This window comes from Girardinichthys multiradiatus, chromosome 9 (genome assembly GCF_021462225.1).
Source record: "Girardinichthys multiradiatus isolate DD_20200921_A chromosome 9, DD_fGirMul_XY1, whole genome shotgun sequence".
In the NCBI taxonomy this organism is placed as follows: Eukaryota; Metazoa; Chordata; class Actinopteri; order Cyprinodontiformes; family Goodeidae; genus Girardinichthys; species Girardinichthys multiradiatus.
In genome coordinates this window covers 30,536,934-30,547,951 of record NC_061802.1, presented here as the reverse complement: position 1 = coordinate 30,547,951, position 11,018 = coordinate 30,536,934, and positions in this window count along the sequence as shown.

The window sequence follows — 11,018 nt, the reverse complement described above, 5'->3', positions numbered from 1 at the left end:
TTAAATCATTTATGGTTACATTGTAACTTTTCCAAAATTTCCGTAATTCAGATGGGATGCTTTCCTCTGATTATAATTTGTGAAAATCTAGTCTCTGTGCTGTGAACCTGATCTAAATAACAGCTAGTACATCCAAGATGGAAGATAGCAGAACAATAATGACAGCTTGTTAAATCAATTTGCTCAGAAGGATTGCTTTTATGCAGTTGTATGAATGATTTCATTTGTTGTTTCACTGATTTGATGTTAGTCATGCATTATTGTAAAAACAGGTGTGTACTGTTGCTGTTGGTTAACACAAACCTAATTTTTCTTTTGTCTAAAGAAAACAGTTATTTTATGTTTTCATGGATCCATCTGCTAACTATTTTCTGAATTTACGGGCTGTTCTGCTTGTTTCTGTTAAAATTTATTGGGGAAAGCAACGTCAACACTGATTTTCACTTGAATGGAAAGACTTGAGAATGCTTGTGACTTGGTCTTATCTCTAACAGAGACATAATCCTTGCAGTCCTTTGCACTCATGCCAGCTTACACATTGCATTCACAATACCAGTGCTATACACAGTGGAGCTCTACTTTGGACTATGGTGTGCAGCAGTGACATGGCTGCTGACGCTCTCTTTGATCACTGAAACCCCCCCCCCCCGAATGTCTGCATAAACTCTCCAAACACAGCATCTCTCAGCACATCAGACTGAACAGCTCTCTTAGACTAAAAAAAAAAAAACTAGTTCACACGGAAGATATCACACACCAACACAATTTACAGCTCAGTGGAGTGGGAAATGTAAAGACCTTTATATAAAGGAGTCTTTCAGGTCAGACTGCCAACTAATAATAGAGTTTACTTTGTGGACGGTAATGTTGTGAGTTAAGGCAATCTGAATTAAACTGGAAAGCTGCACAAAAGTAACACCAAAAACCACACACAATACAAAGCAGTCATCTCTACTGCCAGTGGCGCCTTGATTCATGTCATGCTCCATCTCACATGATGTTTGAGTTGTTAAATGGCCAACATGTGGCCTTAATGACTTTAACAACCCACAACGTTACTGTCTGGGTCAAGAACACACATGAGCTCTTTGACTATCAAGGTATTAGACAGCGAAAAGAGGACAAATGAATGGAACTACTCTGGAAAGTCAGATATGAGAATATGACAAGTCCAACAAGTCCAAACTGAGTGCAGTTGATGGGTAAGGCCCATAGAGGGCAGTATTTACACATCGACCGAGTTTATTTCCACCGCCTCACCCACATGGAGGTTATATCTAATTTTTATTCGTAAGATGTCTTTTTCTGCAGATGCACCACAACTTCTTAGCAGAGGGCTCATGTTGTGTCAATAAATCAAATATTTAAACATATGCTGGAAAGGTGGAGGTATGGATAACATATGAGGACAGACAGTAGCAAGTGCTGCATTAACTACAACCACTTCCTACATGCACTGATTTGGCGTTATTCAAGGTGTTATTCACAGAGCATTGAAAAGCTGCAGTGACTGTCCGGACTGAGAACTTTGTATTTTCAACACGAAAAGTCTGTCAGCATATGCTTTTCATGCAGAAGGGATTTTGATTTTTCAACTCATTACAGTACTCATTATTTTTCCATTGACTTTTTCAAATGCCTTTACCAGATTTCTGAATAAAGAAAACAGATAACATTCACTGAAAAGGCGCTGCTGTAAAAATGTTTTGCAGTTTCATTACCCAGATTACAAAACCAGACCAGGAGGCTAGACACAGCAGAATGAGAGGAACAGCATGAGGGAGGTTGTCTAAATCCAATTTGTGTGCCTCCCTCAGGTTTCTGACACACAAAGCTCTCCGCAATTATCTGAACTTTTGGTGTGTTGTTGAGACTTAGTGCTCTCAAGATGCAACACTTTTTCTAACAATGACCTTTAGAGAGAATTTTACCTCATAGACCATATTTCTCACAGTGCATGATGGCAAGATAAACCTGGATCCTGGTCTACCCTTGTTTGTCACAATTCCAGTTTTAAATGGTTTAAATTACTGGTCTGACTTCAGATATGGGAAAGTTTATGGCATAGTTATTTTCTTGTAGCCTTTTCCGAAGCTGTATATGCATTGGAGTAGACATTTTCATTTTCAGAGACTGTGTGCTTTAAATGCCTTATTGAGACGTGAATCTTTCTGGATTTATACATTAAACACCTTACCCTGAAAGGTGTAATGGCTAAATTTGAAATTTGACATTCCTTCTACTCCTTTAATTGTCTGTTTTTAAGCAGTCATAGCAGTTTTTTTTTATTTTTCTATGCTTTAGAACAGCATTCAGTGTTGTCCATATTGATCACCCAACTAAAATTACCCATGCTCTATTTAAGCTAAAAAATAAATCCTCAAAAGCCACAGCAAATTGAAGTGAAGACTTCTAAAGGAGCAACATTTATTTTCAAGATGATCAAATTCCAGCAGTGTTTTTAGGTCTTTGAAGAACTTTGGAGTGATGATTAACCCTTAACCCTTTCAACAAGAAATCCATCACCATTAAGGAGCACTTTTGAAACAATGTTGGGCACCTTCAAAGAAGCAGAACAATTATATTTTAATGAAATCCACTTGCCCCAAGTTATGTTTGCTTTATTAATCTACAGAGTCTAAGGTGCATTGGGAATAGATCAAACATTTTTGATTGACTCCACATTTGCTTTACACTCTGTTTCACCTTCTGTTCTCCATCGTCACTAGACCTGAAACCATAAAACCGATCCTCTATCCAATAACAGCTGACCAACTTTGCGAGGTTTCATCCACATTATACAGTTGATCGGAATCTCATTTCCAACATCCTGCTACAAATTTCCTGGAGACTCGCAATACAAGATATCAGTAACATAGTGACAAACTATCTGAGGGAAAGACGATATGGACTCCTGCATTTGCAACACTCCAAACAAAAGCATATTAACAAGGCATCGCAAGGTCAAGATGTGAGAATATTTCCATAAAAAAAAAAAGAAAGTGTAGAGAGAGAGTGCTGTGTTAAATTATACTACTGCATAATTATTTGATCATTTGGACTTTTATTTTTGATGCTGAATGAATGAATGAATGATTAAATGAATGAATCAATCAGTCAATCAAATCAGTTATTCTTTATATTTCAGGGAGTGATTCCTATTATACATCTAGAAATACCACAAGATGTCTTTATATTTCTCATTGCTATGATTTATTATGTAATTAGAGACACAGAGGCCTACTTCTCTTATCCACGCTTCAAAATGGCAAATATAAGCAAACATGCCTTTTGAGTAAGGCAGATGAATGTTGATCTTAATATGTCGCAGTATGGCTAGAAGAAAACAGTTACTCGCCTAAATGTCCCTATATCTACAGAAAGCACAATATTTAAAAAGTTAGAAACAACTGTAACTATAATAAACAAGACTGTACAAGGTGCTGAGATAAACAGACTTGTGTGGTTGGGAAAACGGTAAAGAAGGTAAAAAAAAGATCTCCTCAGGTCACTGTTGCAGCAAAAGAATGCCATATCGGGGTCACAACAACAATTGCCATAACAACTATTTATTTCAAGACTTTTTGTGCAAATCTTTCCCAATTTTCCAATATTTGCAGACGTTGATGTAAAACTGAGGAAAATTGCAAATATTCAGCTGATGACAAAATCTCTCAACCTACACCACCTTCCTCACAGAGGTGTGTGCTACTTAGGGGCAAAAGGAGGGACTGCTAGCCAAGCTCAATAACAGAGGTGACAAGGCTGTGGATTTCAGCAACCACAAAAGAAAGAAAATTGTACAATATTTGATGGAGAATACAGATGAAGGCCGAGGATCTATTCTGATTACCCATCGGAGCAATTTGTCACTTATAATAGGGTGACCATTATGGAAATAGACATATGCTTCTATTGTCAATTTGTTTACATGCATATTTCTTTTACATAAACACTGATTTTTTAAATAATTTATGTACTTCAAGCCATGCACTAACTCAAAGCCTAAAAAACCACTGAGATCCCTTTACAGAGTAGAAAATATCCTAACTGATCATAAGAATGAACTTTTCACTGATTTTAAACTTCTTGCCTCTGGGGGAAGGTATTGCAACATGGCCCTTTCAATAAAAAGAAAGAGAGCTTGAAAAACAATTCTTTATAACTAAAGCAATTCCTTCCTTAAATACACATTTTAAGGAACATAGGTTTTAAAATTAAAATACAAAGCAGACCAGAACAGTCAAAGCCTCTCATGTTTTAACTGATCATGTACAGTATTGTGCAAACGTTTTAAGCAGGTGTGAATAAATGCTGTAAACAAAGAATGCTTTCACGAATATAAATGATGATTATTTATTTTTAACAATTTAGAAAATGCTAAGTGAGCGAACCCAAACATACAGCCAAAGTCATTAAAAACTATCTTCAGTGTAAAGAAGAACAATGCACAGTACACAGTACTATATTTATTGCACTAATTACCTGAAATGAGATAAGCTTTGAACATTACAGGGTAGCATGCAATCAAGCCATAAGTTGCAGAAGATGTTGAAGTTTTGACTTTGGCTTGTCAATTGTTAAAGTAAAATGCTTACACATTTGGAAGTAATTAGACAATGTCATGTATTCACTCACTGAGAAAATATTCTCAATTGGGACTATAAAGTTGAAAACATAACCATTTAGTTTCCATAACAATGTTGGACTATTGCTGTTTGTTGATTTTCAAACAACTCGCCTTAAAATCAATAATCATCTCTGTTGACCAGATCATATTTAGCATGAAGTGACTGTACCCACATCAAAACACAAAGCAGACCTGTAGTTCCTGCTACTTAGCCTCCCATCCACCACTGATTAACCCTACAACAGCGGAGCCATGTGCATGTTTTTGTAGACAACTTGGCCCTGAGAAGAAGTCCTGGTGAATAGTGTGATTCCCTGCAGAGTGTCATTGTAAATGAGCCATCCCAGCAGACACACAACCCTTCAGTTTCGAATAACATGTTCACATTCTGTAAGGGCCTCATTTCCAGGTGAATATGGAGGCATCCTTTCTGTTTCCATAGCTCCTCATACATGATTGTTTCTGTATTTTGTTGAAGGGAAGGGAGAAATGAAAAAGCATGATTCTTACTGAGTTGCCTATTGAGAAGACTCTAGAAAGCAGATAGATGATTGCATCTTTAGACCTCTGCCCAAGGATGACAATCAGCAGATACTCAAAGATGTTTTCTGCTCACTAAGGTATATTATTACCACACAGAATAGACGTCTATAAGGTCGTGCATCTTCAGTTTTGAGGTTTTCATTCTAATTCTTAAAATATGGATGTATTAGAATCTAGTTTAGCCTTTTTCCTTCTACACTGAATGCATTTTCATCCTCAAGCACAGAATATACAAAATTAACTAAATTCTCAGTCTATCTGAGCTGAAAATTATTAGGAAGTCCAGTATCTCCATTAAAAAGGGGGAGAGTGAAATGAAAGCTCATAAAACTCATTAAATCACCTTCAGTCTTTAATCTTTAAAATTTTACAGAGAGGACAACCTAACTGGCTACAGACCTTTTACGACTTGTGTGCCTTCAGCTTAAAGGATATTAAAAAAAAAGAGTGATTGGCAGCTAACTCTTGCAGACCTTGAAACACATAATCTAAAAGATTTGTAGGCACAGTCAGGGAACCTGGGAAATAGCAGAACCCATACATGTAAGGTACAAAGTAAAATGCTACATCGTCAGCAACAAAAATAGCTGTATTGTGCCATGACCAACAGGCTCCATTTTCCTGGTGCTGTGTTTAATGACCGCGGCTTCTTTAATGCCTACAGCTGTCATTCTGTTTCTCTGGGTCTCCACTGTTTATTTTAGAGAGCTTGTTTCACCCCCAGGCCCTGACAACAGGTCATCTGACTCGAAGGAGGGGGAGAGGAAATGTGTTTGACCCCTGAAAAATATATTGTTCTTTAGTGTTGAGATGTTATATTTTTTGACAGCAATGCAAAGACCATTCTCCAACAAAAGGCCTGATGTTGCGCTACCTGTTTTGACTAGGGAAGGTGAGTCAAAGTGTATAAATCAACCATTTATTCATTCTGCAGTATGTCAGTATGCACCTCTTGTAGAGAGTATACATAAAGTGGATCTTTTGAATGTCATTTAAATTTCTTCGGGAATATTTTTAAATTGTATTCTGTATTTCTTTCTTAAGATCTCTTCTTGGTAGTTTTGCTCTTCTTTCTCTACCATTTTAATCTGACTCGAGATCGTTGCTTATTTTAGATCAACAGCTAAAGTGTAGTTTGAAATATATTCCATCTTAAAAATTTGATCTGTTTTTGCTTTCTTTCTGGCTTAGGTGTTTTTGATTATTAGACAGAGTTTATTAATTCAGACAAAAATAAAAAAGTAGTTTTCAGAATATTTCTAATGATCATTTATTAAGGAAGACAATTCAAACCTGCCTGGTCCATTGGGCAAATATAACTACCCTACTTTTTAAATCATAAATTTACTGTTATTCACAGCAATTATTTGGTCCAATTTCCTGTAGAAAATGCAGGCCTGATTAATGACAGACCTGAAGAAAATAAAAAATACCTAAAGAAACATTTCTGACAGCATTTGACAGAATTTGTCATAATGTGCTGGATTTTGGTTGGACCTACATGCAACTCGGAGTGTGGGACCCGCATGGTGAGTAGAAAGGTTTTTATGATGAAAACACAGGTACCTTACAGGTGGCTATGGAACACTAGCAGGTATGCAGACATGTAGCTGGTAGTTAACAGGAGGATCAAGTGGTGAGCAAAGAAAACCAGAGAGTATAAATACAGACGCAGGGAGGAGATCTGACAACGAAAATATCTAATCAGGTAAAATGTGAAGCAGCTGGTGGCAGGGAGAATGCAGAACAACTGAAGGAGGGAGGCTAATTAACACAGATGTGCAGGGACATGGAGAAATCCAGGAAAGTAACATAAATATCCAAACACAAGAAAGAACCATAAACCTAATCTAAAAAGTTTTGCAACTGTGTTTTAAAGTAAATGCTGAAAGCTGAAGAATAAAATGTGTAACACTGTGTAAAGTTTAAAACTGAGCAGATTAGGGAAAGAACTGTAGGATGACAAGGAGGGACGAGAGCCAGCTGCATGCTGACAGCAACGGGAGGAAGGGAGGATGCGACTACAGACCAGCGTGGCTATTACCGGCATCTCCAAGGCTGAGAAACAGAATCAGTAGGTCACAGTGACCATGACTAAAGTATTGAGCAATAATCAAGAAGCTGAGCTGAATAGGTTGCGCAATAACTGAGAGGCCTAATAAGGGGCTGACTGGTGAAAGCATCAAGCACCATAAAAGCAATGCTGAAGGAGGGAACGGGGTGGTTTCCTCGCAGAAGACCAACGAACAAGATCGGACAGAGAAAAGAAGCTCATATGGAAAAGGAACAGAGGCACAGCCCCACTGATCGACTGCATTAAAAAAGAGGATCAACCCGTGAGCCCAGAAAGGACTGTGCCTCAAAATTAAGAATCTGATTTCATCTAAAGCCTTTTTATCCAGACAACAGAAGTGAACTTGATCGGTGAACAGCTGATTGCTCTAAGTTTCAGGCTTCTGGAAGTCCTGAATCAACTTCATTTATGTCTCCGGGTTTCCTTCACCTCTTCAGCCTCTGGAAACTACTGTCTTCAGAGACATATAACAACAAAGATCCTGTTTAACCATCAAAGCCTGGAGCATCAGTGCCTGCCACTTAAAGGAAGAAAACTGAAGATTAAGTCGTATTCCCTTCAAGAAACCACTCGTTGTTACCAGAAGAAACTTCTCCATCAGGTGCATGGATGAGCCTCCGTCTTCAAAGCCTCTCGAAACTCACTAGTTTCAGCATCAGGGAAAGACAGGTTGAGTTGATTGATTCATTTCTATTATTGAAATTATTATGTGTTGCCGAATTTAAGCTGTTACTGACCCCTGCATAAGCGTTAGTAATTAAAGAAAGCATATAAAATTCTAGTTAACTCGTGGACATTCAATTATTTGAGTCACCGTATTGTTGGTTTTTCATTGGTGGTAAAAAGTCTTGTTGCCTGGTTCTAAGATATTTTAGGAGGTTTTTATAGGTTGCCTTAGACAAGTTTGTTAAAACAGCACCTTGGGGCTCGTGCCGAGCCACTAAAATCAACCTTGCCCGTATACCAAGAGCCAGTTGTAAATTAGGGAATGAGCAGCCGTGAACAAAAGTGACTGTCGAAGGTGTGGATGACTGCGATAGGCTACTCAGTCGTCCAGACCTCCAGTTGAAGAAGGGCGAGACTTTTGTATGAAGGCTGTCAGAGGCTAGGCGAGTCATTTCCTGACACCAGCTTAAACAGAACTTTCAGTAAACCTGCTTAGTAAGACCTTTCAAGTTTGGGGAAGTCCGGAGCTGTTGGATGGAGAGCTGGTTTGAGCAATCCCTTTAGACATGGGGAAGTAGGAGGGAGGGGTTAGCTCATCGGACAACTAAAGGTGGCGCCCAAACAGGGGAGAACAAAACGTGGCTGGAGCAAAACAGAGACTCTTGGATACAAACTAATAGAAACACAACTAGTAAACCATGAAACTAAAGCATAACCAGATCCAAAAAACCTAACTTGACAAAACATGAACCAGAAGACAAAAACTAAAGCATGACCAGGAAAAGAATAAACAGAAGCATGATTCAAAACCTATCAAGAATAATAATAATAAGAAGAAGAACCCAAAAACACCCACAAATCATGACATTGGCTGGTTTGCTGGTTCAGGATCTGAAAAATTCGCTGTCATATAAGGACCATGAATTCTGTTCTCTACAAGAAAATCCTGAAGGAGAATGTCCAGTCATGTCAGAAGAAAAATGAAGAAATCTGCAGTGTACCAATGCATCATGTCATTGTTTCCAACTAAATGATCAAGTCTATTTATAAGAATGTAGATCATAAAATGTATGCACTAACAAACAGCATGTAAATAAGTCAGAGCATGTCTAATAGGATAATAGGTATTAACACGTGCCAGTTTCACAGAGATTCAAATGTGGAGCAATGTGGAGCATCATTAATGAAAAGGGACTCTCACTAAAGGATTACTTCTGAAACCCTGATTGCTTCACTGTTTACATGCCATGCTGAGAATAACAGCCATTTACCAATGAGCTCCTTGCCTTAGAAATTTTTAGTAATATGCAACTGCTCACAAAGAGAGCTGAAGCTAATTTTACTGATGTGGCTACCAGCCTGCATGAGGTCAGTCTGGAAAATTGGCTAAATTAATCTGGTGCATTTGTTTACTTATGAGGAACCACTCTGCATATGAACCATGAGAACAATGGCAGGGTTGAAGCTCACTGTATTAACTGTGTGATGATAAGCTAAAATGAGGTAAGTAGATTCAAAACTCTATTTTTTCATAAATGGATGCTATTAAACAGGAGAAGCATAACAAGTTTACTGTTTGCCCTTCGGATTAGGTTCATGTCATTTTTGTACAGCTTTGTGCATGTAGGGGCTGTTTATTTTTATATAAATAAGCTGACAGGAAATGAATAACTAAATCTGGCCACTGAAGTAAAGACAAAATAACATGTGAAGGAAAACAAGGGTAGTGTGCCAGTAACATTTGTATCATTAGCTTTCCTGTCAGATTTTATCTTTGACCACAGAGAATTCAAATCTAGTACTGAATTTCTTTCACTAATTTCCTGTTTTAAATGTTACATGCCTTGCAAATGTATTTACAGCCCTTATACTTTTTCATATGTTGTTGCATTACTAGCATACATTTCAATGTATTTAATTGAGATTGATTGATAGCTCAACATAAAACAGTACATAACTGCAAAATAGAAGGTAAAGAATGCATGGTTTTCAACATTTCTACAAATAAACATCTGAAAAGGGTGGTTTATTTTGTATTCAGTCCTGATATACATATATAAAGTCCAATGCAACCAATTAGCTTTAGAATCATCTTATCATCATTATGTAGTCATATGTGTGTAATGCAATCTCAATATAAATACAGTTTGATAGATAACATTTTTGAACAAACGGCATGATGAAGACCAAGTTACACACCACATTGGTCACAGACAACATGTTTAAAGCAGAATTAGGTTATAATACTATATCCCAAGCGTTGAATATCTCATAGAGCATTATTAAATCTGTTCATAAATCCATTTTTAAAAGAAAGCAATAAAAAAATCCTGTTTGCAGTTTGCCAAAAGCCATGTAGGGGACACAGGACAGAAGATGCTCTGGTCAAATATGATCAAAATGTAACTTTTTGGCCTACATTCAAAATTCTATTTATGGTGGAAACATAAAACACTGTAACACCACCAAGAACATCTCACCCTCAATGTGAAACATGGTGGCGGAAGCCTCTGGATGAAGCTAAATGCCGGGTAATAGAAAATTTCATCATATTTTTCAAGGCCAAATATTCAATTTTTGTATTTAAATATAAAGACACATATATTTTTTCAGGGCAGAATACAAATAACCCCAACCTCTTAGATAAGAAAAAACAAAACAAAATGAATCATGCTTGGAAACACCTCTATCATTTAACTTTCATTAATAGATTGTTTTTTATTTATTTATTATTATTTCCTTTCTGAAATGACTGAGTCCCCAAAACGAACACAACAGCAACATTTTATTCTATATAGGTAAAAAAAAGGGTTGTTATTTGAAAACATTATTAACTATGGGCATTTTACTTTTGCAGTAAATTTAATGTATTGGTCAAGTTTGAAAGATTCAAGCTTGAATTCTATTATCATACTAAATACATAATCATAGTATATCAATTACAAGTTGCGCATAACATTGTTTTGCAAAAATGACATTTACAAATTTCATTACCACCTGCAGTGCCAGTTAACATCTTTAGTTATTACCCACACAAGTCAAACTGATGTGTTTCAAAACTGTTTCATGGATTTTCTTAAAATGGAGGAATTTCTCTTTGTCTTA